We start from the raw sequence: 27,502 nt of genomic DNA on the forward strand, positions 1-27,502 counted from the left end.
CCGCTGCTTTGTTGCATAGATCGTTGCACGTAGTCGCTGTTTCGCTAGATCACCATACCGCAAATTCAATCTAATCTATTAGGTTGATTTGTCGCTTAGGCTTTTAGCGAGTCATTTAACGAATCTCAATCTACGGCGTGAGTTGTCCGTTTCATATGCGTAAGTTGATCTTTCACTGAAGCCATTAACGAGTTGTTAATTTCATTTTAACGAGGTGTTAAATCCTATCATCAAAAGAGTTGTTAATCATGTCGTTTTCCTATCGCTAACCCTTCTATAGGATACATGTACCAGAGGTATTTGTAGACTACATGTATACATACAGTGATAGGGTTACCAAATAGAAAGGTAAACATATCTATACCAGATCGGCCAAGAGTTTGGTAACAATCGGATTGCATATCGCATATACCGGACCCAACCCTATCTGTAGGATAGGACTTAGTCTTATCAGGTTAGGAATGGGGGTATGAGACATCTCTCAGGAGACAGCAATTATACATACCCAAATACAATCTCAGCAGAACTAGAGTATTATCTTGCTAATCGAGAGCTTGAACTTGGATAAACCTTCGTCTTCATCCAAACCATCGAGTTCCTAGCCTTTAGCCACCCTATAGTTTATTACCATCAGCAATTGCGATGCCTTCATTATTTTCGTATAATTCATATTCATATACGAAAACTTTGCATATTCATATATACCTACAAGGGCGGATGCAAGTTGAGTGGGGTCCTAGAACCTACTCAAATTTAATACTTAAGTGTATTACTAATGTATAATTTAATGTATAATTTAGTAAAAAAATTAGCACACTAGCAATCCTAATTAGATGCCTCCACTCGATTTTTTGGTTAAATCTGTCCATGTATACCTATATATATAGCTAGTTGACATTTGAGGCATAAGCTAGCTAGGGAACATTCCTAAGCGTTGAAAAGCATCCACATTTCTTGTGCCATTGGCATATTCTTGTTTCTATGGTACATGAAGAACGAAGACACACTTATCCTTGAGTATATTTCCCTTATAACACATGCTCAAATTCTCAATAAACGCAGTCGGGTGTAAAATGAAGAAACCTCACAAAATTCCTACATAAAGTATATAGATTCACGCTTGTGTTGGTAAATTGTGGGCGCTAGGATTTGATATCTGGTGCATGGGATACACAACTCCCAACACACCATACCAAACATGCATGCTTTCTCGAACATCATACTAGTGGATGGGGCGCGCCCTGGCGCGCCGCCACAACTAAAGTAACTGATCTTGCTCTTCAATGTACAGACTCCTTGATTTGGTTCATAGTTGTACTAATTCGTAAAACTAAATAGTTTTACCTGCGAAAGCAACAGGAGTAAAATCGGTAAGGAACAACATGTGCGAAGTAAAACAGGGTACGCATCGTCGTTACCTGTAAGACTGCGCGCGGTATGCAACTAGTAACTGATGTTGGCACCAAGCTATATAACAGAGTAAGGACAGCCAAAGCAGAAACCCATTGAATTTCAAAAGCATTACATATGCAGCTGAAGGAGGACATGGGCAATTCCATTGACTCCTACTTTGTGGAAGGCATACAAACATAGGAAGATACACCTGTAAATCAATAAAACTGAACCGACTTCAATAAAACAGGCTAGAAATGCAGATTGGGTGTTTGAGCGCACACCTCGTGCAAACTGAGAAGGCTACTTAACCCAGTGCAAAAAGCAGCGAAATAAATGTATTACTGACAACATATGTTCTGCCGATATAATTCCCACTACCCACATATATAATTTTGTACATATTAGAGAGAGGGAGTAAGTAGTTCATACCAACGTCTCTATGTGGGGTTAAAGTAAGTATAATTAATTGCAGACACGAAAGGCTATAGGCAAGTTAGGAGGAGATAATGGTCAAGCACTCTAGACAGTACACACCCACTGGCCTAACAGAGAATCCCAAGCTATAACCTAATTATTTGGCCAAACCCTGAAAAAAATACCTGCTCAAATAATCAAGTCACCAATTTTTTAGTTTTGTCACATGTCATGACAAGAAACATGAGCAACTAAAAAATGTGCTGTACATAGAGTACTTACTTATTCCTCCAATATAAAAGAAAGGGAAAGTAAAGTAAGCTAATAAAATCTGTGGGAAAAATATTTTATGCTAGCACCCATGGATTGCCATGTATATACTTACTGAGAATGATAGGTAAGAATTATAATAATTGTCCGACTCTCAACCAATCGACTTGCAGTGCTAGCTTAGCTTATATTAATTGCAAAATTCTTATATTCAGAAATTAAAAAAGAGGAGCTAGACTTAAGGGAAAAGACATGTCGATCTGATGTCACTTAACATTGCTAAAATCCAAATTGACATCGAGCCGTGTGAAAATAATATCGACTCATTTTACTGTGGCTTAGGGAAGCAAAATTCATTCATGTGTAATTTTGTCCACTATCAGAGGAACAACAGGGAGACGACAAAAGGGAAATCAATAATCAAAACAAGTTAAAAGGAAGAACAGGTGACTGACATTTTTGTCTAAAAGACAAACTGCACTTATCTTTGGAGTAGACCACAATATATGCATGCCATCAATGGTATCACATCACAAAATAGTTTCATTTTATTGCCTTGGCACATGCCATGAATATTGGGAAAATCATAGAGCTAGAAATATATAAGCTAGTTGACATATATGCATAAACTTTTGAACAGAAGTACCTGTGTCATTTGACATCCAGAAGTGGTTCGTTCTGAACGATGAAGGGTCTTGTACTTCCTTATCAGTGGTAGAATTTGTTTTCCACAAATAAACACTTACCATCCTCGCCTGATTTTGCACATGAGTTTCAGTTCATGATGGGATAAATCAAGGAAAGTGAGAGAGATGAAACCAAACCTGATTGTGGTAATAGGATATATCAGACCAACTGAGAGGTGGCATGGAGCGACAAATCTTAGCTCAACTCTTCTTTTCAGCCTTGGAGGAAGCTTTCTCAGTATCCAGACCTCGTCTCTCAACGATGCTATCAAGTAATCCACATGAAATATATTGTTGAACTCACTGTAACAGAAGAATCAAAAGAGGTTGAATCAGGAACATTCTCAATTGAATTCTGGTAAGTGCCAACTGCAAAAAGAAGGCTCACCTAGGGCCATTACAAAATGAGATTTTGTCCAATTCTGGTAATCGTCACCATACCATATATCCGACACACAAACAATCAAAATTTCAGTACTTTAACCAATGCATTGAGATATTGACTTGCAAATAATGTATAATGTATTCACAAACAGACATACAGCTGCTCGCATCTGGTTAAGCCCACCGTTGCAGGAGACCATCAGATAGCTATTGTTCTTATAGATTCGTAGACATTAAACCAATTAAATCAAAATTATGCCCAAACAGAACTACAGTTAGCAGAACGCATGCAGGACATGAAATGATTATCCCAATTGAACCGAATTAGTCTGACATGAACTGATTGGCCCAAACTAAACAAGAACATGGTGATGAACTGAATTGGTCCCCAAACAATACCAACAACATATAGAGAAAACTGGTAAATTAAATCTCCTAAATTGGAAATGAGATCATTTATAATCTCCTGCCTCTGAGGTGACATATGTGTTCGCATGTAAATAGCAGTCATAATCGAACGCACACATTGTAGTTACGAAGATAAATTCAGTGCAATTATGGCGGCTTTTATGCGGCACCATTCATGATAGAAAAGAAGAAACAACAGTTAATGGGATAAGAGTTAATGGGATAAGGTAAATACATTACACAAGAAATAAGTGATACAAACAGAGAGATCTCGTAGCATACCTCATAATATACACTTCCTGAGCAAATAACGCTGCATGTCTGAATTTATCCTCTCAGGTTTAAGCACCTTAATAGCAACATCCTGAGTGTAATATGTACCCCGGTAATTGGGAAGGACAAACAGACGGTTAAGTGAGTTATCAAACTACAAACAGGAATTTTTTTTTCTTAATAGTAATCAATAGGCACTCAGAGGTCACCATACGATCCGTAGCACCCAAGCGTGAATATATAAATGTCACTTCTTTCAACATTCTCAGAGTGTGATGAACATGTAACTCCCATGGCACCAACACTCATCAGATGACAGGACTATGTAGTGAAATGGCATATGCTGACACTTCTAAGAGTAAAACTAACCTGCTTCCCAATGTTGAAGGGCACATATTTGTATTTTATCATATGCACGATCTGGCGCTTCATCGTGAGGACGAAAAGAACCACCCAATAGCAGAGAAGTATCGGCAAGAAGACAGGAACATCAAATAAAGAGAAGAAAGTCATCACAAAAGCTACAAGAAAAGCTTTTGTAATTGCATACCTGAAAGCTAAACAAATGGATGTTCAAATTTAATAAAACAAAGGAATTAGCTCAGAAAACAGTGAAGTAGTAATGACTGCATACAAATATAAGTGGCATGCTGACGTGCTGATGTGCATATAAATCACATGGTATGAAATGGTACGGATATAATTACACATTAGTTGTATGGTGCACCGAATACAAACAAAAAATCAATGAGCAATATGGACATTTCAGGCTGCATATGTATTTTCAACAGTGCATGCAGTATTCTGCACTGCATCTAAATTTGTCTAGAATGGAATGTGGAGCATATCTGAATCATAGGTCATGTAATGGCATAGATGCATAGATAATAATTACTTTGTCATTAGCTAGCACCATGATGGTACGGGGGAAGTCAACAGTTCGCATGCTCCATCACTAAATTCCAACAGGAGAGATTGGGGCAAATCAAGAAGAAACATGTTATGAGTGATTTGTTAAGACAACTAAGGTGTAGTTAGGAGGTAGTGACAGGATCCAAGACTATTTGGTAGCAAGCGGGCACATCCAGTGGAATACAGATTCATTTAATAGCAAAATTTACCTCTTTTCCCATGGCACCGGTAGTTTAACTGCAGGTACACTTGCTGCATTAACCCTCCAAAAACAGAATAGATCACGTTTATAGCTGTATTCACAGGAAATCAATTAAGATGAGGATGGATTGTGTAGTGTGGCACTAAAATTGTGCTTTGTACAGAGAGAAACAAAAAGATATAATATATTACCAAGGAGCAATCGCCTAGAGTGGTTAGAGTAGTGTGATTACAGTGTTTGTTGAGAAGGCAGCATAACATGGAACTAAATGGACTTAATAGTGGCAGCAGCCCCCACGAGCATTGATGTATTATTAGGTCAAGAAGAGTAGCAGGCGCATATGTGAAATTTGAGGCTACTTGTTTTCTCTCACTATGTTAAACGTGATAATTTGGTATTATTCGACTCGATTGCAAACCTTAGAATGATGAAGCTATATTGAAAATGTTATAGAGATAGATTCCCCATTTAGATCTAGGCAACCACTTGGCATCATCAGTTTGATCAACAAAACAGCCATTATTCAGAGATGAAAGCTGACATAAATGCGAAGCAAAAGATGCTGAATATTAACTGGAAGTAGCAGAGAGATCGAAGAGTAGAGAGGAAAACCTTGCCGTTGAGGCACATCCGGTCGGAGGGGAAGGAAGGGCTGACGGCGATTGTGGTGGTGTGTCAAGCTCAAGGGATGGCAGAAATGGAGAAGAGGAGGTGTCAAGTCTGAATTCTCTGAAGATGCTATTAATTTGAAGGAGGAGGAATCGCAGGAGGAGGCGTATTGTCAAGATGAAGTTTCCAAAGCTATGAAGACTAGTTTCAGCTGAGCAGGACCACACTATAGCTGTTATTTTGTCATTTTTCATTATCTGCTTTTTCATTATCTGCTTTTCAGCTTTCTGAACTTTGACTGTATCCGGAGCTAGCCTCCAAATTCTGTATCAAACTATTTAAAGCCCTGAGCTGGAGGAATGGAGGACACGATGAATTCCAATCTATCTTTGTATTAGGAGTAATTTAGTTTTAGGGTTCTACTCGAGTCTTGCGGCGACCACCAAATATTTTTGAGTTCATTTCGTTTTCGTTTTACCTGAGGACCTGACATAGGTATCAGAGCGTGGCTGTTCCTCGGCAAGACAGTTTGATCACGGTGAGGTTGGCAGCGAGCACACAACTCGTTGCTGTAAAATCCCTTGCTGTGTTGACTAGAAGGCGGCGGTAGATTCAGACGGATGGTGAGCAAGACAAGATCACAAAGCTCCATGGAAGGAACCAACGAGATCGTGGAGGTGAGAGCTCAGATTGCGGGCATCAGGAAGGAGCTGGACTCTCTAAAGGTGCTGAGATCCGAGGTAAGCGAGATCAAGAACTTATTGAGGGAGCTGTGTAACAAGCATGGGGAAGATGATTCAGGGAAGGGAGTGGAGGAGGCTGAACATGCTGGGAAGGGATCAGGAACGGTGTTCACCATCGAGCCCCACACTGTACCACCGAATGGTCAGTTCAACCAGGAGCCGCATGACCCTAGCTTTCAGAATGGGAATCATGAAAAAGGAGGGAGATATACTGAATTTTCAGGGATGGGCGCTCCGAGGAATATTCCATTGGGTGGAGGTGAAAACGGAGTGTATGCGGAGGCTGTAATCAAGGGCCCCAGACTTGAGATTCCATTGTTTGGTGGGGAAGATGTTATCAACTGGATCAAGCAGTGTGAAGTTTTTTGAGATCACAGGCACTCCTCATGAACAGTGGGTGAATTTGGCTCTGGCACATTTGGAAGGAAGGGCAGCTAGGTGGTTTAGAGGAGTTGGAATACCATGGCAGTCTATACACTGGCATCAACTCTGTGGGATGATGAGTGACCGGTTCACAGACGCTAATGTGCATGAGTCAGTGGAACTACTGCAGAATATTAAACAGCATGGACTAACGATTGCCCAGTACATTGATAAGTTCGAGGAGTATGTGGACTTGGTTAGGAGGGATCACCCATATTTGCAGGAGCAATACCTAAACAGCTGTTTTATCAGCGGGTTGAGAAATGACATCAAGTACGTAGAGATGGCAATGGGGACCCGCGACCCGAGACCCGATGGGTATTTACTCAATTAGGGTACGGATATGAGCTAAATGCATTACCCGTGGGTAAGTAAATGGGTAAATACCTTCACCCAACGGGCACACGGGTATGAGAACGTTCCTATGATACCCATACCCATTTACCCGCGGGTAATAAATACCCAGAAGCCCAAATGAACATTCTGGCCTATATGTGAAATTAGGTTAGCCAATATGAAACCCTAGCTATTTAAGCCTTAACCCATATATGAAATTACGCGGATTTATGTATTGTCTACTACTACTTAAGTACTACTTGATGGGATTTATGGTATTGTGTGACTGATGCGGATGCCTTGTCGTTGCTACAATTGGATCAAAACATTTTGTGTTATTTTTGTTGTCATGTCAAATTTGGCAGATAAATGGGTGACCCGCGGATGAGGCTTACCCAGGCGGGTACGGGTATGGGGAATTTTTTATACCCATGGCGGGTATGGGGATTTTGGTGGGTCTAAATTTCAATGGTGGGTATGGGTATGGGGTACCAATACCTGATGGGTATTTACCCATTGCCATCCCTACAAGTACTATGTCTGTGGTCAGAGGCCACAGGGGCTGCTTCAGTCTTATTGGTATGCTAAGAATTATGAGAGAGCTGCAAACGCCAGAAGAATCTCTGCAAACTTCAACAGGAACAGACAAGCTCAAAATTATGGCAGTTCTAGTCAACCTGTGATGAATAGGCCACAACAGAGAGAAGAAATTGACAAGGAGGAGGAGAAGTGTTGGTTTTGTAAGGAACCTTGGTTTCCTAGACATCAATGTAAGGTGAAACAGGCTATCCATGCTTTGTTAGAAGCAGAAGGTGCCATAGAAGAGGAAAACCCATCAGAGGATGGTAAAGAAAGAATAGTTGATAAGGATGAGATTAAACCAGCAGAGATTGGAGAAGAAATCATGAGCATTTCGCTGGATGCAACATTGGGTACCGCTAGGCCTGACACATTCTCGATTATAGTGAATATTCAGGGGAAAAGGGCAGTTGGACTGGTGGATAGTGGAAGCACTAGTACTTTCATGAATCAAGATTTTGCTATTCACAATCAGCTACCATTAGCTAACATGGGCAGGAAGAAAATCATGGTTGCTAGAGGAGGGGAGTTACAGACTCACACTCGGGTTGCTGATCTAAACTTTGAGATTCAGGGGGAAAAATTTTGCAATTCCTTTAACCTGATTCCATTATACTGGATTTTTACTCATAGTCCTAGGGGTTGACTGGATTTTTACTCATAGTCCCATTATACTGGACCTGAAGAAGAGGGAACTAAGAATCACTACGGCTGGAAGATTAGTGCAATTGCAAGACTATACTGCTCCAGGCAAACATTTTCATATCAGTGGCCAAAAACTAAAAAAAGTGGCTAGAAAGGGAGCCATGGGCTACTTAATCCAAGTTTATGTTATAGGAGAAGAGCTACCAACAGACCAGCCAGTGGTCCCTGCAGCAGTTCAGGCCATCCTGGCTAGGTTTCCCCAAGCTTTGAAGGAACCGAAAGGGCTGCCTCCCAACAGGCCTTGTGACCACACTATTGTATTAAAGCCAGGATCTGAACCACCCAATCTCAGGCCATACAGGGTTCCCCACTACCAGAAGGAATCCATGGAGAAAATCATTTCTGAACTACTTCATTCTAATGAAATAAGGGCTAGTGAGAGTCCTTATGCTTCCCCAGCTGTCATGGTTAGAAAAAAAGATGGCTCTTGGAGGATGTGTAGATTATAGGCAATTGAACACTCAAACAGTGAAGAACAAATTTCCTAAGCCTATAATTGAAGACTTGCTGGATGATCTGCATGGGGCTAAAGTGTTCACTAAGTTGGACTTGAGGTCAGGATATCATCAGATCAGAATGGCTGAGGGTGACATTACGAAAACTGCATTTAGAACACATTTAGGGCATTATGAGTATACTGTAATGCCATTTGGGCTAACAAATGCGCCTGCTACTTTCCAAGCTCTCATGAATCAAGTATTGGCTCCATTTCTGAGAAAATTTGCACTGGTTTTCTTTGATGACATACTCATTTACAGCAAGACCATGGAGGAGCATAGAGAGCATCTTGCTGCTATACTCCAAGCTTTACAAGAGAATCAGCTGGTCATAAGTGTCACGCCCAGAAATTTACACCAAATTTCTGAACAATAGCATGTATTAAATCTCGGTCCAGGCATCAGCCCGAGTACACACTAGGACAAATTAATACACAGTTCCACGACTTAAAAACAAATAAAAACAATTATCTATCGAAATGCAGCGGAAAAGGAAAACAAGACTAGACCATCTAATCTTCAGCTTCAGCTGGTGAAGACGGCTCCACACCACAGGCACTCTCGACGGCGGACTGAACCTCACTTCAACCTTCGGAACAACCTTCTTCTGACACAGGCTCTGGCACTTGCTCTGGTGGGGGAAAAAGTAAGCAAGGCTGAGTACAAACCACCGTACTCAGCAAGTAACACCCAAGAGAGGGAGAATAATGAATGCAATAGGGTAACAAGGATAGGCTAAGGTTAATTTGCACAAAAGCTGCAGTAATTTAGCAAAACAGTAGATAAAATAGACTGAAATAAAAGTAAAGTAAACATTTAAAATAAACATCCACTGTCCAACGTTACACCACGTTGCAACAGGCCCAAACCACTGTCGAACGTTACACCACGTAGCGACAGGGTCAACCCTCTGCCCAACGTTAAACCACGTTGCGACAGACCCAAACCACTGCCAACGTTACACCACATTGCGCAGGGTCAAACCAGTTCCAAGATTAAGAAAATTATTAAAGAGGTTCAACTAATCCCAGTGAATCTGTCAGTTCGCCCAATAACCGCGGGCACGGCTATTCGAATAGTTTTACTCTGCAGAGGTGTACAACTTTACCCACAAGACATGGCTGCCAAGCATGTTACCATGCCCCAACGTATCACCACGATACCTCAGTACGGAAACCATGATAAGACCTTTTACCTAGCCCTCCCTAGACAATCGCACCACACTTCAGGTTTCACCCCCTCCTTTACACCAAGTCGGGCAGTCCCCTCTTGTGCCTTGGTAGATCCGGAAGCAGGAGAAGCTTTCGTTACACCACGATTGCCCGTCCATACTCCATTACGCCTACCCTTGCCTGGGTACGTCGAATAGGGACAAGCTAGATTACGAGTCTCACCGTTGCCCATTCTGGCTTGTGGTTAGTACGTGTAAGACCTTCAGGGTTTCCTGAGAACCGGTCCTTAATTGCCATGGGCACGACTCTCAAAACCATGCACCCACAGCCCACCATAAGCAATATTTTAGTTGTATTAATCCACCTCGGGAAATGAATAATGATAACAACTATTGAAGGTGTACCAAAGTGCAACAATAATTAAATAATAATTGGTGAGCTAGTTGGACTAAGCATGGCTAAGCATTGACTAACCCTAATTCTAGTCAAATTAACCCTGGGATGACAATAATAAATGAGAATCAACGGATATATTGGTAAATTCCCAATAGATAAATACAATAAATAGATTTGCATAAAACAATGCATGTTTGAATGTAAAAGCGGGGGATTTTATAAACATAGGTTCAATATGATCAAAGAAGGGTGCTACTTGCCTTGCTTAGACCCACGAGGAACTTCGGCGATGACTTCGGGAGCGAACGGCACTGCGACGGGGTCAAAACCCACGACAAACAAGGCAAAACCAACAAAACAGGCTATAAAACTACTGAAACAGGGAAAGAAACTATTTTTAATGGGTTCTTGGTATTTTCCTGGATTTAATGAAACTTGAATGGACCTAACCGGAGACTAGATGAATTACTTATGAATTTTAGAAGTTTTCTGGGTTTTTTAGCTAAACAGAAAAGTCCTAAATCAATTATTGCGCAATTAATGGGGCTGCTGACGTCAGCGAGGAGAGAGGAGGCTGACGGCTGACAGGTGGGGACCACCTGTCGGTGAGAGAAGGGGAAAGGGAGAGACTGACACGCGGGCCCGGGGACGAGAGAGAGGAAGGGGCTGGCGGGGTGGCGACTGACGGGTGGGACCCGCTCGTCAGCGAGAGGGGAACAGAGGGGGGGAGCAGAGCGCGCGCTCGGGCGGACGACGGCGACCGGCGGGAGCGGCGGCGCACGGCGACGGCGGCGGCGCGACGGCGACGACCGGCGAGCGACGACGGCGCGACGGCGACGACGACCGAGACGGTGACGCACAGGCGCAACCGGCAGAACAGCGGCGACGGCTGGCACGGCGACAACCGGCGAGCGACGAGCGCGGACACGCGCGGGCGCAAGCGACGGCGGCCAAACGTCGGCGACGCGGAGGCGACGACGACCACGGCGACCGGCGGGAGGGGCGAGCTTTGCACTTGTCCGGCGACGGCACGCGACTCGGCGGCGGTCGGCCGGAAGGGGGAGAAAGAGGGGAGGAGGGTGCGGGTGCTCACCGACGGCGGCGAGAGCGCGGGCGGGTCGGCGAGACCGAGGCGGAGGTGGCGACGCGGGCGGGTGCGGGAGATCGGCGGTGGCGGCGGAGATCGATCGGCGGCGGCGAGGCGACCGGGCGCGACGGCGACGTGACGGAGGAATGCGCGGCGCGGGGACGCTTACCGGCGACGACGAGGACGGCGACCGGTCGGCGACAGCGGGACGGAGGTGGTGACGCAACAAAGCGGCGACGACCGGCGGTTAGCGACGAGATTGCGCGGCGGCGGCGAGAGGCGGCAGTACGGCGGTGACACGAGCGACGGCGCAAAGTGAGCGACGGCGCGCGGCGGCTCGGGATTTATAGGGTGGCAGCACCGGCTAGGGCGGGCGGAGGTTGGAGACCGAGTCGGCGACGGCGCGGTCGCGGCGGCGGCGGTTGCGGCGACAGCGCGGAGTCCGGCTCGGACGCGGCGCAGCGCGGGCGCGGCGGGTGAAACAGTCACTGACAGGTGGGCCCCACCTGTCAGTGGCGCGGGAGAGAGGAGGGAGGCGGCGCGGACTCGCGGGCGCGGGCGCGGCGCGGGAGAGCAACAGCGCGATAGTGTCAACGCGGTGGCAAAGCGGTTCGGCGCACGTGAGTGGCACACAGCTCGGTGGCCAAGTCACGGCGCGACAACGGCGACGAGCGGACGCGGCGCGATAGCGACGAGCGCATGGGGCGGCGAAGCGCGGGTGCGAGGACGTGGCGCGCGACGCGGCGGCAACGGCCACGGTGACGGCGAGGTGGCAAGTCACGGCGCGGGCGCGAGCACGGCGAGGTAGCGGGGACACCGCGCGACTGCGCGGATGCGGCGCACGGTGGTGAGCGCAGCGGCGAGGTAGAGCGGAAGCGTGCGTAGGTGGATGGTGGTGCGGGCAGCCGAGGTGAGGCGACGACGCAGCGCAGCGGCTGGAGGAGGAAGACGGGACTGACAGGTGGTCCCCACCTGTCAGTGGCCCGGAGGAGGAGAGGGAGGTGGCCTAGACTTGGTGCGAGTGGGCCGAGGGAGGTGATGCAGACTTTGAGCGCCGGTTGGGGCACGAGTCGGGAAATTGCAGACAGTACACGCATTCACACGACAGAACCAAATCATGCACGAATTAGAGATCCGTACGACAAATTAGATCCGATATGTGAAACTGTGAACTGTTAGCGGAACAACGGCAGGAGTTAACGACCCGTTAAATTGAGATTTAACGACTCGCTAAACTAGAATTAGACGACTTTAACGTTAAACCAATCTACGTTTACGAAATTGAATTCCGCACCGTAGATCAATCTCACGCTAGCTAATAGATTGGAAAACCTAAGCAATTACACGGTAGATTAACGATAGATTGATTTGCATGAATAAAACGTATGCAAACCTGAGGTTTGGTGGAGAGATCAGCGACGGATTGCGGTTGTTCCTCGCTGTTAGGCTAGAAAACCTGAACAATTAAACGGTAGATTAATTTAGATTGATTCGCAAGAATAAAATATATGCGAACCTGAAATTTGGAGGAGAGAGACCAGCCGGCGACGTGCTGCGAACAAGGATGCAGCAGGGCTGCTAGCGGCTTGCTGCGCAGCTATTGGATAGGGGTGGCACAGCTGTAGCGGAGGCGGAAGGGGCGACTGGAGACGCACGGGAGAGGGAGACGGGGAAAAGAGGCAAGGGTGTAGGGGTTATTTATAGGGGGAAGCTAGAGATAGATCTTGTTATCCATCTCCGATTAACAAGGAATAGATAATGTTTCAAGGGGATAAGATTTAGAATTAATTGGAATTCATTTTTTTGGTGGAGATAGAGATGAGGCTGCATGGCTTGGAGAGGAGGAGGAGAGGATCGTACAGGGAGGAGAGGAAGAGGAGGTGCGACCAGGAGAGAAAAAAAAAGGAAAAGAGAAAAGAAAAAAGGAAAAGGGGAAAAAGGGAGAAGGGAAAAAGAAAAGAAAAATGAAGGAGGGAAAAAAAGAAATTACCTCCAATTTTGCCGATTTTTATTAAGTTTATTAGAGCAAATTTTACTGACTACAATTCAAATATAAATCCTGTTAATAATTTAAAATGCTTTCGGGACATTTTAGAATATCCGAAAAGCTTCCAATTAATTAAATTAATTTATTACACTGGGTTTCTCCTGAACTTTAATTAATAAATTATTTTTTCTGCATTATTTATTTAATTCTTGGCTTGGGTAAAACTCAGGGCGTGACAATAAGACTTAAGAAATGTACATTTGAAGCACCCAGTGTAGCATATTTGGGACATGTGATTTCTGAGGAGGGTGTAGCCACTTGTTAGTATCTCAATTGTTACTCTCATTGGTGAGAGGATAACACTCAAACTTGGAGCAATTTTCTGTTTACTTATCACCAAATGTCATACCATCCCGAGGGGAGGTTGGATACATATTTATAGCTGCATTCTAGCCTAAAGGGTGCTGTCCGAGAGCATCCTAACAACCTGTCCTAGAGCATCCTAACCACCTGTGCTAGAGCATCCTAACAACCTCTGTCCTACATGCTGTCCTGGAAAAAACTGAAAGCTGAAAAGCTGAAAAACAAGGGTACACTCAAGACCAAGACCATGACATTTCTGGAACCCCAACGGTGGTACTCTTGGTTGGCACTAGCTGAATGGTGGTACAATAGTATTTATCACACTTCGATACAGATGACACCATTCAAGGCATTATATGGTTACCATCCTCCACAGATTAATGAATTTCCGATACCCTGCAATGTTTCACAGGAGGCTCGGGTCACAATTGAGGAGAAGGAGGCAGTGATACAGAAGCTTAAAATGAGCCTATCTGAAGCTCAAAGGAGGATGAAGCACTTTGCTGACTCGAAAAGAACTGAGAGACAGCTTCACGTTGGTGACATGGTGTATCTGAAACTCCAACTTTACAGGCAAACAGCCCTGGGAATTCAAGGCTCTCTTAAGCTAAGGTCCAAGTTCTATGGTCCTTTCAGAGTGGAACAGAAAATTGGGCAAGTGGCTTACAAGCTTCAGTTACCTGCAGGCACCAATATTCATCCAGTTTTCCATGTGAGCCAACTTAAGAAGCATCTGGGTACTCAAGCTGTGCCACTACCCAACCTGCCTCTAGTAGGCCCAGATGGCTTTGTTAAGGTTGAACCACCTGCAGTCTTACAGAGGAGAATGATACTTCGAAGGGGTGAAGCTGTTACACAATGGCTCATACTATGGCAAAACCTATCTCCAGCAGAAGCTACATGGGAGGACGCAACATTCATCCAGCAGACATTTCCTCATTTTCATCCTCGAGGACAAGGAGGAATCGCAGGAGGAGGCGTATTGTCAAGATGACGTTTCCAAAGCTATGAAGACAAGTTTCAGCTGAGCAGGACCATACTATAGCTGTTATTTTGTCATTTTTCATTATCTGCTTTTCAGCTTTTCTGAACTTTTACTGTATCCGGAGCTAGCCTCCAAATTCTGTAACAAACTATTTAAAGCCCTGAGCTGGAGGAATGGAGGACACGATGAATTCAAATCTTTGTATTAGGAGTAATTTAGTTTTAGGGTTCTACTCGAGTCTTGCGGCGACCACCAAATATTTTTGAGTTCATTTCGTTTTCGTTTTACCTGAGGACCTGACATGGTGGCGGAGAGATGGTCGGGGTCGAGGGTGACACTGATGCTGTCGTTGATGGAGAGGATGAGCGCCTCATCCCGCTTCCCCCAGTACTTGATGAAGGCTATGATGGTGGGAGAGCAGCCGGTGGCCATGAGAACCCCCCTCCACAGCCATGGAAGAAATCTGCTGATGCAGCTGCCCAGAAAACAACAACACGCATGCATCAGAGAGATTCAGAACACCAAACTCCAGTCAACTGGTGAGTGGGGGGGGGGGGGGACAATACCTGCTTACCGGAACAGCAGCAAATACGGCGGCCGGCGACGGCGGGAGATCAGAGTTCGCCGCGGCGAGCGGAGAGTCCAAGGGCGAGGAGGAAGACCACCACCGCCTTCGCCGCCCCAGCCTCTAGCGTCAGCCGCCACCTGCTGCACCCGCCGTCCGCCGCCAGCACCGTCCGCCACCTTCAACCGCCGGCACCGTCCGCCACCTTCAACGGACCGGGCCCTAGCCACAGCACTGCGAGACACCGCCGGTTCCGTCAGCCGCCGGGCGAGGGCTCGCCGCACCACCCGCCGGCGTTAGAGCCACCGACGGCTGTCGAGGCGGAGAGAGCGGGCTAGTGTTCTGGGGAGCGACCAAGAAGAGCGACGGAACACCGATAGACGCGAGAGGGAAGAGCGGCGAGAAGGGGAGCGGCCGGCGGGGGCGCCCGACGAGGAAGAGGAATCCAGGGGAGGTCACGGGAGGTGGGGAGCGGCCAGCTCGCCGACGGATTCAAGGGCAGCGGTAGAGGCTGGGAAGGGGAGCGCGTGGCGCACAGCTCGACCGCGGCGCCTCCACGCGTGCGATGGAGAGCCCCCGCCCATCCAAACGCGCATTCCAGATCGGACGGCGGAGAAAAATCCGGTGACGTGTACACCCATAGCGCTCCCCCTTTCTGTGAGCCTTTATATATACTAGAGAGATGGGCGCGCCAATGGCGCGCCGCCTGTATATATAAATTTTTTTCGTGTCCGTGAATTTAACGAAGACAAAATTAATTTGAACATCATATAATTAAAATGAGAAGCTACAAGGTAGCACTTGGTTATTCATTCATACAAAGTTTAGTTTATTGTAATTTCCTTCTTACTAATGATAAATCATTTCTTCATTGCTTTAGCAGAACTTCATGCATTGCACAAATCACGTGTGCATGCACTTACACCTACTAATCAGCAAGGTCAGGACACCTATCTTATAGTAGAACCTCTGGTAACCTTAAGAGATGACATCCAAGAAGCCATTTAATATCTTCCAGAAGCATTGGGACAAAGTTGTGAACATCAAAGTAGGCCAGCTCTCTGCAAACATCACATAACAAATTGGATAGTGATAATCAACTGATTTATTTCTGACATTATTTAACTCAAGAAAAAAGATTCTATGCCTACTTATTTGTATCATATCATATTGAATTTGGTGAGGAATGGATAAACCAACTAATATCAATAAAACGACACAAAAGAATATCAACCCTAAAATATTTCTTCATAACTAATGAAAATGAAGGTACCACGAGGGCAAGTAATAAGAACAGTCTAGATAGATCCTTGACACTGAGATACTATAACCTGGGTGCAGAAGGGGATAATCTCAGCAGCCAAAAGATTTTGCGAAATTTTGCTAACCACATGATACCACAAAATCACCTCTTTATTTTAGTAAGCACAACCACCAAAAATACAAGGGTTAATTACATCCATGCCATTATATATTTGTCAGTTTTGAAATATATCATTATAATTCGACTAATTGTAAAGATGCCACTATAATTTTAGAACCATTTCAGATATGCTATTTTTGGACCAAATTGCCCTTGCAGATGCCAAGGGCGTACTAAATAGCAGATGGACAATATGGTCCAATTTTTTTAAAAAAATACAACGAAAGGGTATGGAGTGGCATATTTCTAATAGTTCTAAAATTATAATGGCATATTTATAATTAGTCGAATTGTAATGGTATATTTCAAAACTAGCAAATTTATAATGGTATTGATCTGATTAACCCAAAATACAAGTACAATACGTAAACCTTAGAAATGCTGAAACCCTCCTAACATAGTTCACATACCTTGTTGAACCTGAAGAAACATTACCTGAGTACCAGATTATTTACTAAAACACGAACAGATACCAACCTAAATACATAACCGGTGTGAAACAACACCTATTAACACTACCAAACTAAACCACATAAAGATACAATGCTGCAACAAGCTCTATTTGTCAATTTACAATCGCGAGCAGAAAGAACAATTAGACCATCTGGTAAAACACCCATCAGATTGCCTACTTAATTAGCAAGGGCTACAACATCCTACGTGATAAATCGTCTCATCTTGTAACAACCCATAAGCAAAATAACTCCGATTCACATGATAGTCCAAGTTAAACAAACTCTGTTCCTAAACACATTTCAAGATTAGAACTGCACATCCAATTATTTACCATGGAGCAGTGCATCCTCATGCCTAAAACAATCTCTAGGTAAACATGAGGAAGTGTTATATAAGATTTTTTTTTTCCTACATGAGCATTTACAACTAAATGCGCTCACCTCTACCAACAAAGTTTGTTTTTCATATGCAAAGTCAAACAGGAAAGAATATACTGTCCTTAAAAAACAGAAGCAAATGAGGAAAAAGGATGATGGATCTGACATCATAATAGGAACATCCATTTATAGTGGCCTTATAGTACTTAAGCCATTATATATAAAGCTTCCATGTACGAAAACAATTTGTTTTATTGTTTCATTGGACCAACTACTAAATCTTAGGTTGAAATGGTGCTCCAGCTACTAAATCTTAGGCTAAAATGGTACTCTAGTAATTAATATATGAGGTTTTTAGTGTTAAAAACATCATATAATAATGACTGGGGGAGCAAATGATAGAATCAACTCACAGGTTTACACTCGTTGCTGTCCATGAACATCAAGGGGCCCAAGGATGAGAGGTGCCTTGAAAGGCAAGGACATATGTCACCTCTAGGAAAAATGTACATATAAGAAACCACAACATATAACCGTGGAAAAGAAACCAAATCATACAAAGTTGGAGCGTGTTGTTTTTTAGATGACATGAGGAATTAAGGGCTCCACATTATTTTGTAACCTCAGCAAACGTATAGACATACACCAAATGCAAAACAAATCCAAAGAAATTTCCAGCAATCAGGTGACATTGTCTATGTTGTCAATTGTATGATCAATCTTGGTGCTCAGCTGAATTGTACGTCATTTTGTCCCAAACTGCGATACTATTCTTTCAGGTTTAGCATCCAACGAAATAATCAAATGCCTTAAATAGGAAATTGAGAAACAAAAACTAACTTGATCCCATAGAAATACTGCCAAACAAATTAAAAATAACATGCGCACAATCTTCCTTGCTTTGAGTAAAGCACAATTATAGCAAAAAAACATTCCAGGTGGTGAGAATACAAAGTTACACGGCTGTATTTGATATATATAACCAGTTGACCTTCCAAAATAACATAGATACAGCCTTTTTTTTGAAATGATTTAACATCACACCCCAGCAAATCTGGTAGGCTAGTGCACACACATAAGCAAATTCTTGTCTGAAAACTGACAAGTAAAGTGGAAGACACTGTCAATATATTACAAGAGAAGTACCCCTGGTAAAAAACTTCTAAAATGTTAGTCATCAGGACAAAATTGTCCAAAACTTGAGTTTTTTGGTCAAAATTTTGGAAGTTTGTCTTAGAGGTATTTTAGTCAGCAGGACAAAATTGTACAGCATTCACAAAGACAAACCGGACATGGACTGTATACTGTAGAACATGATAATTCAGTAGCAAACTCAATGGCAGACAAAGGATCTTCTCATATATTATTGTATATTAGAATGTTCTTACTGTCATGGATAACTGGGAAAGTGACCATACCTGTTGTAGTTCGTGCTCTTATTGTCATGTACCACATGAGCTAACTTCCAAACCCCTGTAATGTGTTTGAGATTTGGCTCGCACGAGGGGAGAGGATAATAGCAAAAACCAGGCCATACAGAGCAAAAGCCTGCACAAAGAAAATGACGAGGATCATGCCCACAAACCTTGACTGCTGTAAATAGGCCCTGTAGAGGGGTTTAACCAGCACCAAATGTCAATTTCCTGCTGATAGGTGTCCATTACTTCTAAAATTACGGAAAGAAAGAAACCATATTTGCTACTACTCCTGATCCATGTTTGATTTAAATAAATCTCAGTACATGTACTGTAGATGCCCATCTTTTCGCCTATACTTAATAGTTATAAGCAAAATTTTGAATTTTTGACCTTAAATTTAGATTTGATTTTAGGAGATTTTCACCTGAGTTTATTTTCCAGCAATGACTTTTAGATCGCTGGGAATATGCATATAAAATTTTTGTTCACAAACTATTTTTTGTTTCCAAATATGCCAACAATCATCCCCATGATATTTCTAGGTGTGCCATTGCGTCATATAAAAAGGGTGTTAAAAAAACTCTACTTTGTATATCTGCATAATATATATTGTATTTATTTGTTTATATATCTGCATAATATATATTGACCACAAATTAGTGTACTTCTATAACATTAATACAGATCAACTTTTATCAGTAATTGTTCCACCTACTCGGGTGGTCCGTTTCTCCATTACGTCCATCGAGGTCAAGTCAAATTAATCCTGCACACTATCAATACAGTTTTGCAAACAAAACATTTTATAAAATGTGGTAATATAGTCAAGGGTAACTTGACTCAGGCTTTGTCTTCGAGGTCTTAAAAAAATCCACGTTTGAAACAATTTCCGTCGACGTTGACAACACACAGAACAAAGAAAACTAACAAAAACCATAAAATAGAAATAATATCATTAGTCAATAATAGTGCCATTAGGTAGGTCTCATTTTTAGGAAAAAAAATTCTAACTCTTGGAGAGATTTTCGGAGCCATGTTTGAAAAGATATGGCTTTTCCACGATAAGATGAACCTATGATATACTGGATAAAGGAATAACGTTTCTCTGGAATATTGGAAATGAAATAAATATTTTCTGGAAAAAGAAATTAATCTGAATAGTGGCTGACAGGTGCGGTCCAGAAAGGAGAAAGCTAAAGTAGACATGATTTTTTTTTGTTGGTCGAGTTTTGAAGAATGAGGAAGGCAACATAGACTTTTTCCTGTGGGATTAATTTAACTTTGCAACTTTGGTCCAAACAATAGCATTACTAAAAGCCTCAAACAAAAGTGAGGAATCACAGTGTAAAGAGCTGGTGCCATATACAAATGACAAGAGTATGAAGTGCTGCAGAAACCTACAAAGCAAACAACAAAAATGTTAGTATTCCATTTATAAACAACGAATTGTTCAGTGGTGCTCAGTCAAGGAGCAACACAAAAATGAATATACAACTGGCACAAATTTCTGAGTATTTAATTTTGATTTCAAAGAATTTATAAGATTGTTCTAATGCTAACAGGAGAAGGCCGAGGGAGATCCACCAGACCTGCAGTTGCTCCCGCAGCGCTTACAGATATTATAATCTAACCGATGTTACTACGTTAGTCACACACACATATGCCAACACACTCCAAACTCTAGAATTTAAAAGAAATCTGATTGAGCAGTGTAATAGTGATGCAGTTGCAAGCAGTCTTCCTTTTTGTGTTAACAATGCAGAAATGCTAATCAGATTTGGCGTTTTGTCCCAACTTGGCCTGGGCATGGTCCATATATATACTGATGATGTACACAAGAGCTCAGTCAGTGGAATACATGCAAGGAAACACAGTGCCAGGTGAGGCCATATCAAAACCACCTGTAGCTGGATGCCTTAGGTCATCCATTCCTTGGTTGCTGCACATATAGCAGTGATCTGATAGACAAATAACCCAGCAAATTACATGAGAACTTCATATACTGACATATGTTCTAATATTTGATTTCTTTGAAAAGAATCAATATCATTCTCAAGTGGTTCCAGTGGACAGCAAAAATAGTATTTTCTCCTGAATATCATCTTTACTTCAGCTAAATACATTGTGTCGGTACAGTCATCTGAATTATGCTTCTTCATCTTGCCATTGAAGTTATAATGTGGAAATTTAATAGTTTTCCACACTAAAGCATCGGTGGCAAAATTCAAGGCAACACTCGTATCTCCCTGAAAGAAAACAACACTCGGTACTTGAAGTTTGAATTATAAAATGAGTCAACAGAGTTGTACGAACCGCAAGATCAGATTTTCCTTCAATATATTTCTTGAAAGCCACTCCTCAGTCATCCATTTTTTCCCATTCTCAGCAATTTCTTCTATAGAGACCTCAAGCCTGCATGTATTTACAATTAATTCAGTTATCATATTAGGTTATGTTTATGACATTCCAATAGAGTTTAGTAGCATTATTCATGTACCTTAATACAATCAATGAAGTAAACTATTTCAGATTTCTTTTTGAATCTAGAAATTGTACCAGAACATGATATCACTTCTAAAATAGTTTGCAAAAAGGGTATGTGTGCCATGTGCTCACTTCAGTATATTGGCATGTGCAACTAATCCACTGGTGTCTTTGAATTGGTTACTGATCCAATACTTCATCTTTCTCTTCCACAGATCAAGCTAAAAGTAAAGAGGTTTTTATTAACCATGTAGAAGGATCTCCCTTTAGTATATAATGTACATACAGTCTTCTTTACTTTATATGATATCAATACTAATTAGTAACCAGTTTGAATGAAACCAGGAGCCCAGGATCAAAAACAAAAGGTATAGCATAGCAAAATACTTGTCAATAAGAATTAAAGACAAATTGAAGAGACTTTATTCTAGCTAAGCATATCTGGTCTGTGTAATCTGCTGCCTTGATACAAAGATACTAATCGATTTTTACCTGGATGATTACATTTTGTTTTTCTGGAAGGTATACTGCAAGCTTGTGTAGCCTTCCATTTAAGTTTGAGAGTAAACATTTGCTAATCATGGCTTAATTAGGCTTAAAAAATTTATAAAATGAAATAGCCTTTAGTTATGAAATTATTTTGTTATAGGTCTATATTTAATACTCCTAATTAACGTCCATACATCCGGACTAAAAAGAGTCTCACAGCCCTGACTGGCACGATACACGCAGGGGCGGGCGAAAAGCAGCGCGCGTAAGACCGCTGACCCAAAGGACCAAAGCGAGGCACACAACGAGGAAAACAAAAAAAGAAAGAGAAGAAAGCGCACCCGCAGCGACACGAAACCGATCGCCGAGTGGAGAGGAGCGCAGCGACTGGAGGGCCGATGGTGAGCAAGAGACCCTGCAAAGGCAAAGAATGCGATTTGACAAGCGAAAGTCTAACCAAAGAAAACCAAAAGAGAAAGGCACGACCCTATGACGACGAGAGCGAGAGTGATGACTGAGCGGACCGAGTGGCGGCGAGGCGAGGAACGACCCCGAGCAACAGAGCCTGCAAAGGCGAAAAAACGGCGTCACACAAGCAAGAGCGAAATAAGAGAAAGGGGGAAAACACGACAAACGTGAAAATCGCTCGCCGCACCAAGGAGAGGAGGGTGCAGCTTCAGCCCCCCGGGTCCATGGCGGCAGAGTGCGCAAGCAAGAGAAGGTAAGCAGCAGGACGAACGGAAGCGCCAAGCAGCAATCAACCCTGGTCCGGCCAGTCTACGCCGTCATCCGCCACCCCCGTCCGTCGACGCCGCACCGGTCCCCACCGCCGCCGTCCTCCGCCGCCGCACCGCCCCCACCGCGGTGCGTCGCTGCCTCGGTCCGGCCGGTCGACGCCGTCGTCCGCCACCGCTCGACGCCGTCCTCCGCCGCCCCCGTTCGCCTCTCTGCATCTTCTCCCTCGTTCTTATTGTTGTACAGCCGGCACAGTCAGGCTAGTCTAAAAAATAGAGTATATCGGTACTCGTAACCAAATAAAGGTGGTGTTTAAAGCGAGAAAACTTTTTGGAAAAGTGTTACGTTAGATATTTGAACGGATGTTGAAAGGGGTTTTCGGATACGAAATTTTCGGACACGAATGATAAAACGAATTTCACGGCTAGCCTAAAAACCACGAGACAAATCTTTTGAGCCTAATTAATCCGTCATTAATACATGTTGGTTACTGTAGCATTTATGGCTAATCATGAACTAATTAGGCTTAAAATATTCGTCTCAAAATTTCTTTCATAGCTGTATAATTAGGTTTTTTCATTTATATTTAATGCTTTATTTAGGTGTATAAAAATTCGATTTGATATTTTTAAAAAAAAAATTAGGAACTAAACGAGGCCGAAATCTTTTTTCTAGAGTAGCGTCTCTCTCATGTGCGACTGCGCGGAGGGCCCAGCGTTGGGCGGTGCTGCCTCGACCTCTTCGCCTGTTCAGTGTTCACTGTGCAACATCGTGGCGGGCCCCGCTTGATCAGACCGCTGGCCCCACGGAACCGAGCAAAGTAGGTAACGGCCGTGCTGCCTCGCTCTCTCCGTCCGTTTCATGGGCGACTGCTTGACGGGCCCCACGGTCGACGGCGTCACCGCGCTCTGTCAGCGGCACTATTAGAGGTTAATAATATACTCACCAGCTGGCTATAAGGTTTTTTATAGTTTTTTTATAGCTCACTTATATATTGGTTAGCTCTTTATTTTTAATATAGGACCCACATGTCTCTCTCACATAGTTTCTTGGTTCTTGTGCCAAAGCTGGTTATAAGCTAACAGTCTGCTTACACTCTCTCATCCCCTTTCTTCTCCACATAACCATTTAGTTGGCTTATAGCCCTGCTATTATACTTGCTCTTATGGCAACAGGAAAATGGCCGACGTGACACCCATAGAACAGTGCACGAAACAGTACCTAAGAGCAGTAAGCTAGTTATAAACATATTTTAATAGATAAGAGGCGAGAGAGAAAAGATGTGGACTATTAATTTATAGCCAGCTGTACACAGACTTCAAGACGGAGCGTGTATATGACATGTGGGACCATATACTAATGTTTTGTGGATAACTATGATATGAATTAGCTATTAGATTGACTATAGATAAATTAGAGCTAGTAGTTGACTATACTATTGAACTTGCTTTAAGGGGACTGTTCCTATCCGATGTGGCTAGCCCCAGCTCGCCCAGGGAGCGCCGTTCAAGGTCTCCTCGGTTTAGAGAAATTTCTTAGGAATTTTAGAAAAATTAAACTGTTTTGTTCAAAATTCCTATAAAACTCGTATGATCCGAACAAGTCCAAAGTTTACTAACTAGAGGGCTGAGGATTAGTAGCGTGTCCTTCCACCAGTAGTTACATATGTAATTGACACGATAGATTGGTAAATGCAGTGCTGAGCGTGTCCATGAGATTTTTTTTAGGTTACTGTCACATTAAATATTTAGAAACTAATTAGAAGTATTAAATATAGACTATCAATAAAACCCATTTCATATTCTGGACTATTTTACGAGACGAATATATTGAGCCTAATTAGTCCATGATTAGTCAATGTGATACTACAGTAACCATTTGCTAATCGTGACTTAATTAGGCTTAAAAAATTTGCCTAATGAAATAGCATTTATTTATGTAATTAATTTTGTTATTAGTCTATATTTAATACTTTTAATTAACGTCCAAATATTCGATGTGACAAAGTTCCTGATCCAAACGGTCACTAAATGCCTTAGCACAAGGTTTATAATATATAGATAGGAGGTTATACAGAGACAACAAGTTCTGGTACTAATAAAAGCATGATACGGAGTACCAGATGATGCTAATATCATCTTCAGAAGGGATCGGGATCGTGTGCAGTCGTTATAGCGACTTTAACTTTAGCTGTAGCCGATCTGAGTCGCTCAAAATAGATCGAACGATTATCTGTAAAGGATTCATCACGACCCCACCTGGCAGACTAGCTCGCGCTCAAAGTCGTCTTCTTCTCTAGCTATTTTTCTTTTTCCCGTCATAAAAATCCTTATAAATTACATCTGTCTGTTATCTTAATAATAATTATTATTTTAATTCTTAATTTAAATTTTCTAAATTATATTTTATATGAACCTCATTTATGCGTATTCTAAATTATACTTGTACATAAACTTTTTTCTACATAATATTTAATTTATAATTCTAATTTTAGATACTTCTAAAATTTGAATTTATATGTTGACACTTTCTCTTAATTTTACTTATTTTTAACCGGAATTTTCAATGTTTTTAAATTGTATTTCTAGATGGACTCTTCTCTCAATATCAATTATATTAAAAGTTTAAATTCAAATTTTAGATTTTTCTAAACTGTATTTACACATGGACTCTTAGAAACTTTTTTCTAAGGGAAAATTGCATGGATGCCATTATAATTTTATAAAGTTAGAGATATGTCATCCTAACCCACATGTCATTGAATCATGCGGACCTCACATATCATTGAGATACCAATTGCATATCTCTAACTTTACAAAATTATAATGCCACGTTTGCAATTTTCGTTTTTCTAACCATGGCTTATTCCTTACCTTAAATACCAAAAAAAAAAGTTTATTTCTAGCTTTCTCCGGCAGTCCGGAGTAACCTCTGCGGCAATGGAGATAGAGAAGCAGGGGCTGTTAATTTGTGGACGTCCGTTGCTCCTTGGATGGCCAGATCAGGTGCTACTGCTAAACGTGCAGTCGCTACAACGACAGCACCTGATCTCAATCCCTTCAGAAGATATCGACAGCTGCCCCTTAGATGGGTTGTCCCGTAGAAATGGAAGATGCACACTGCGTGTAATGGAAGATGCACACTGCGTGTAGTTTAATGCCATTGTTGAGCACAAAAGATGCCCATCCTCTTTTGAGGTTGCAACGATGGTCTGTTGAGGTGTGAAGAATCATGTTGGTTGAAGGGCCTTCTAGTATGTGGACTTCGATAACCTCTGTCTTAGCAACCATGAGCTGTTCTAGGTGGTCTATAGAGAACCTCCTTGCGAAGTACTGTGTTGGAAACTGGGTGTTAGTCGATGGTTGTGAACATAAGATGATGATAGATAGGTAAAATAGCTAACCACCCTGTCTTGCTTCATGAAAGTTTCATTCATACTGACAATATAGAATTTGCTTGGATGTTGTATGCACATCGCCAGCTCCTTGATGTGCCTTTATAGGGCACCTGATGGGGTAACATTGCCGGCACAAAAGCAAAGATCCGTAAATTTAGGCCTCTTATTTGCTGCAAGAAAGTATTATATAAATATTTACAATCTGGAGCAAAGCTACAAGCTACTCATATTGCAGAGAATGAGAAAGTGAAATACATGAGCTTGTAAAAGCGAGTACTCTTTGTTTTAAGGTGTTTTTTAACATAGGGTAAGTATATATGCATGTGTTAAAATAAACAGGAAAAATGTATCATGTGTGTTGGTGTATCTAAGTTCTGGACACAGACAAAATACAGAGAGCTACTGAAATTAACGCCAGTTCATCAGTGATGGAGTGCCGTAGCTAAAAGCAGCTTAAGGCAGCGTTCGAAGTTGACTATGTCACCATGGCTAATCAGCACACGTAAAACGAGGAAAACCATTAATACATGATTAATTGAGTTTAGCTTTTGTAAACTTGAAAAATGAATTAATCTGATTTTTTAAATAACTTTCATATAAAACTTTTTTCCAAAAAGTACACCGTTTAACAGCTTGAAAAGCGTGCGCGCGGAAAAAGAGAGAACAATGTCACTCGTTGGTCGGTTTCAATCAAGGCCTAAAAGAGGAAGAGAGGTTTGTTCATTAATCAACAGTATGGATGGCAGTTAAGGAGGCAAAAAAAAAATAATCACCTAGTTTAATGGAAAGCGGAGCACATACGCACTGCACATAGAGGTCTAGAATTGCAGTGAAGTAGTTACACCTGTAATCTAACAGGTGTAACGGTACTGTAGACCGATGTGTACGACCATGTTAAGGTGTTGCTGTGTGGCCTGATGTTATTAGTACGTGCCGAAGCCTAAGTAGGATTAAAAGGAAAATGTAATTCGAAGCTAAGACATAGGCAGTGACCGCACCTAATTTGTTGTCCCTCTGATTGGTACCAGATGATGATTCTGGATTACTGCTGTATAAGAGGTCTGACAGAAATACGGAGCACGTTAACAAGGAGGTTGTCATTGTAAATGGTATGGCGTGTTCAGTGGAATAGATGGGTCTTTTTATTGAATTGGTTTGGGGTTCCAATTATACTATCTCAGATAAAAACTGTGAGTGTGATAACAATACCTTTGCTGTTCTGCTGCGCACATTCCTGTGCCTTTAATTTGAGTTGTCCTCTTGACGGAGCAGGTACAGAAAGCTTGCTTGATCCATGCTTGTCAACTATGAGGAGATGTATTGCTGATGGAG

The 27,502-nt window shown here is 42.5% G+C and overlaps 3 long non-coding RNA genes across 8 annotated transcripts; all 3 read right to left on the reverse strand.

The window, feature by feature from the left end:
* Window positions 1–877: 877 nt before the first annotated feature.
* Window positions 878–5,476, reverse strand: LOC102717191. The gene is made up of 8 exons (XR_005812747.1): window positions 5,136–5,476; window positions 4,952–5,035; window positions 4,381–4,387; window positions 3,154–4,256; window positions 2,904–3,068; window positions 2,726–2,834; window positions 1,419–1,603; window positions 878–1,344 (listed from the first exon to the last, which is right to left on the reverse strand). It is a non-coding gene; the product is annotated as an uncharacterized LOC102717191 (long non-coding RNA).
* A 3,952-nt stretch (window positions 5,477–9,428) lies between these two features.
* On the reverse strand, window positions 9,429–16,023 carry LOC107305332. The gene is made up of 3 exons (XR_005812748.1): window positions 15,393–16,023; window positions 15,115–15,301; window positions 9,429–9,467 (listed from the first exon to the last, which is right to left on the reverse strand). It is a non-coding gene; the product is annotated as an uncharacterized LOC107305332 (long non-coding RNA).
* An 83-nt stretch (window positions 16,024–16,106) lies between these two features.
* LOC102717012 lies at window positions 16,107–23,039 on the reverse strand. 6 transcript variants are annotated; one of them, XR_005812746.1, is made up of 7 exons: window positions 22,694–23,039; window positions 22,563–22,603; window positions 22,380–22,453; window positions 21,379–21,477; window positions 19,781–21,311; window positions 19,066–19,195; window positions 16,107–18,142 (listed from the first exon to the last, which is right to left on the reverse strand). It is a non-coding gene; the product is annotated as an uncharacterized LOC102717012 (long non-coding RNA). The 6 variants fall into 6 exon arrangements; XR_005812744.1 differs by adding an exon at window positions 21,682–21,770 and having other exon boundaries at window positions 22,380–22,603; XR_001551487.2 differs by having other exon boundaries at window positions 16,111–16,452; window positions 18,061–18,115; window positions 22,380–22,603.
* Window positions 23,040–27,502: the final 4,463 nt, after the last annotated feature.

The sequence above is a fragment of the Oryza brachyantha genome, chromosome 11, assembly GCF_000231095.2.
Source record: "Oryza brachyantha chromosome 11, ObraRS2, whole genome shotgun sequence".
Taxonomy (NCBI): domain Eukaryota; kingdom Viridiplantae; phylum Streptophyta; class Magnoliopsida; order Poales; family Poaceae; genus Oryza; species Oryza brachyantha.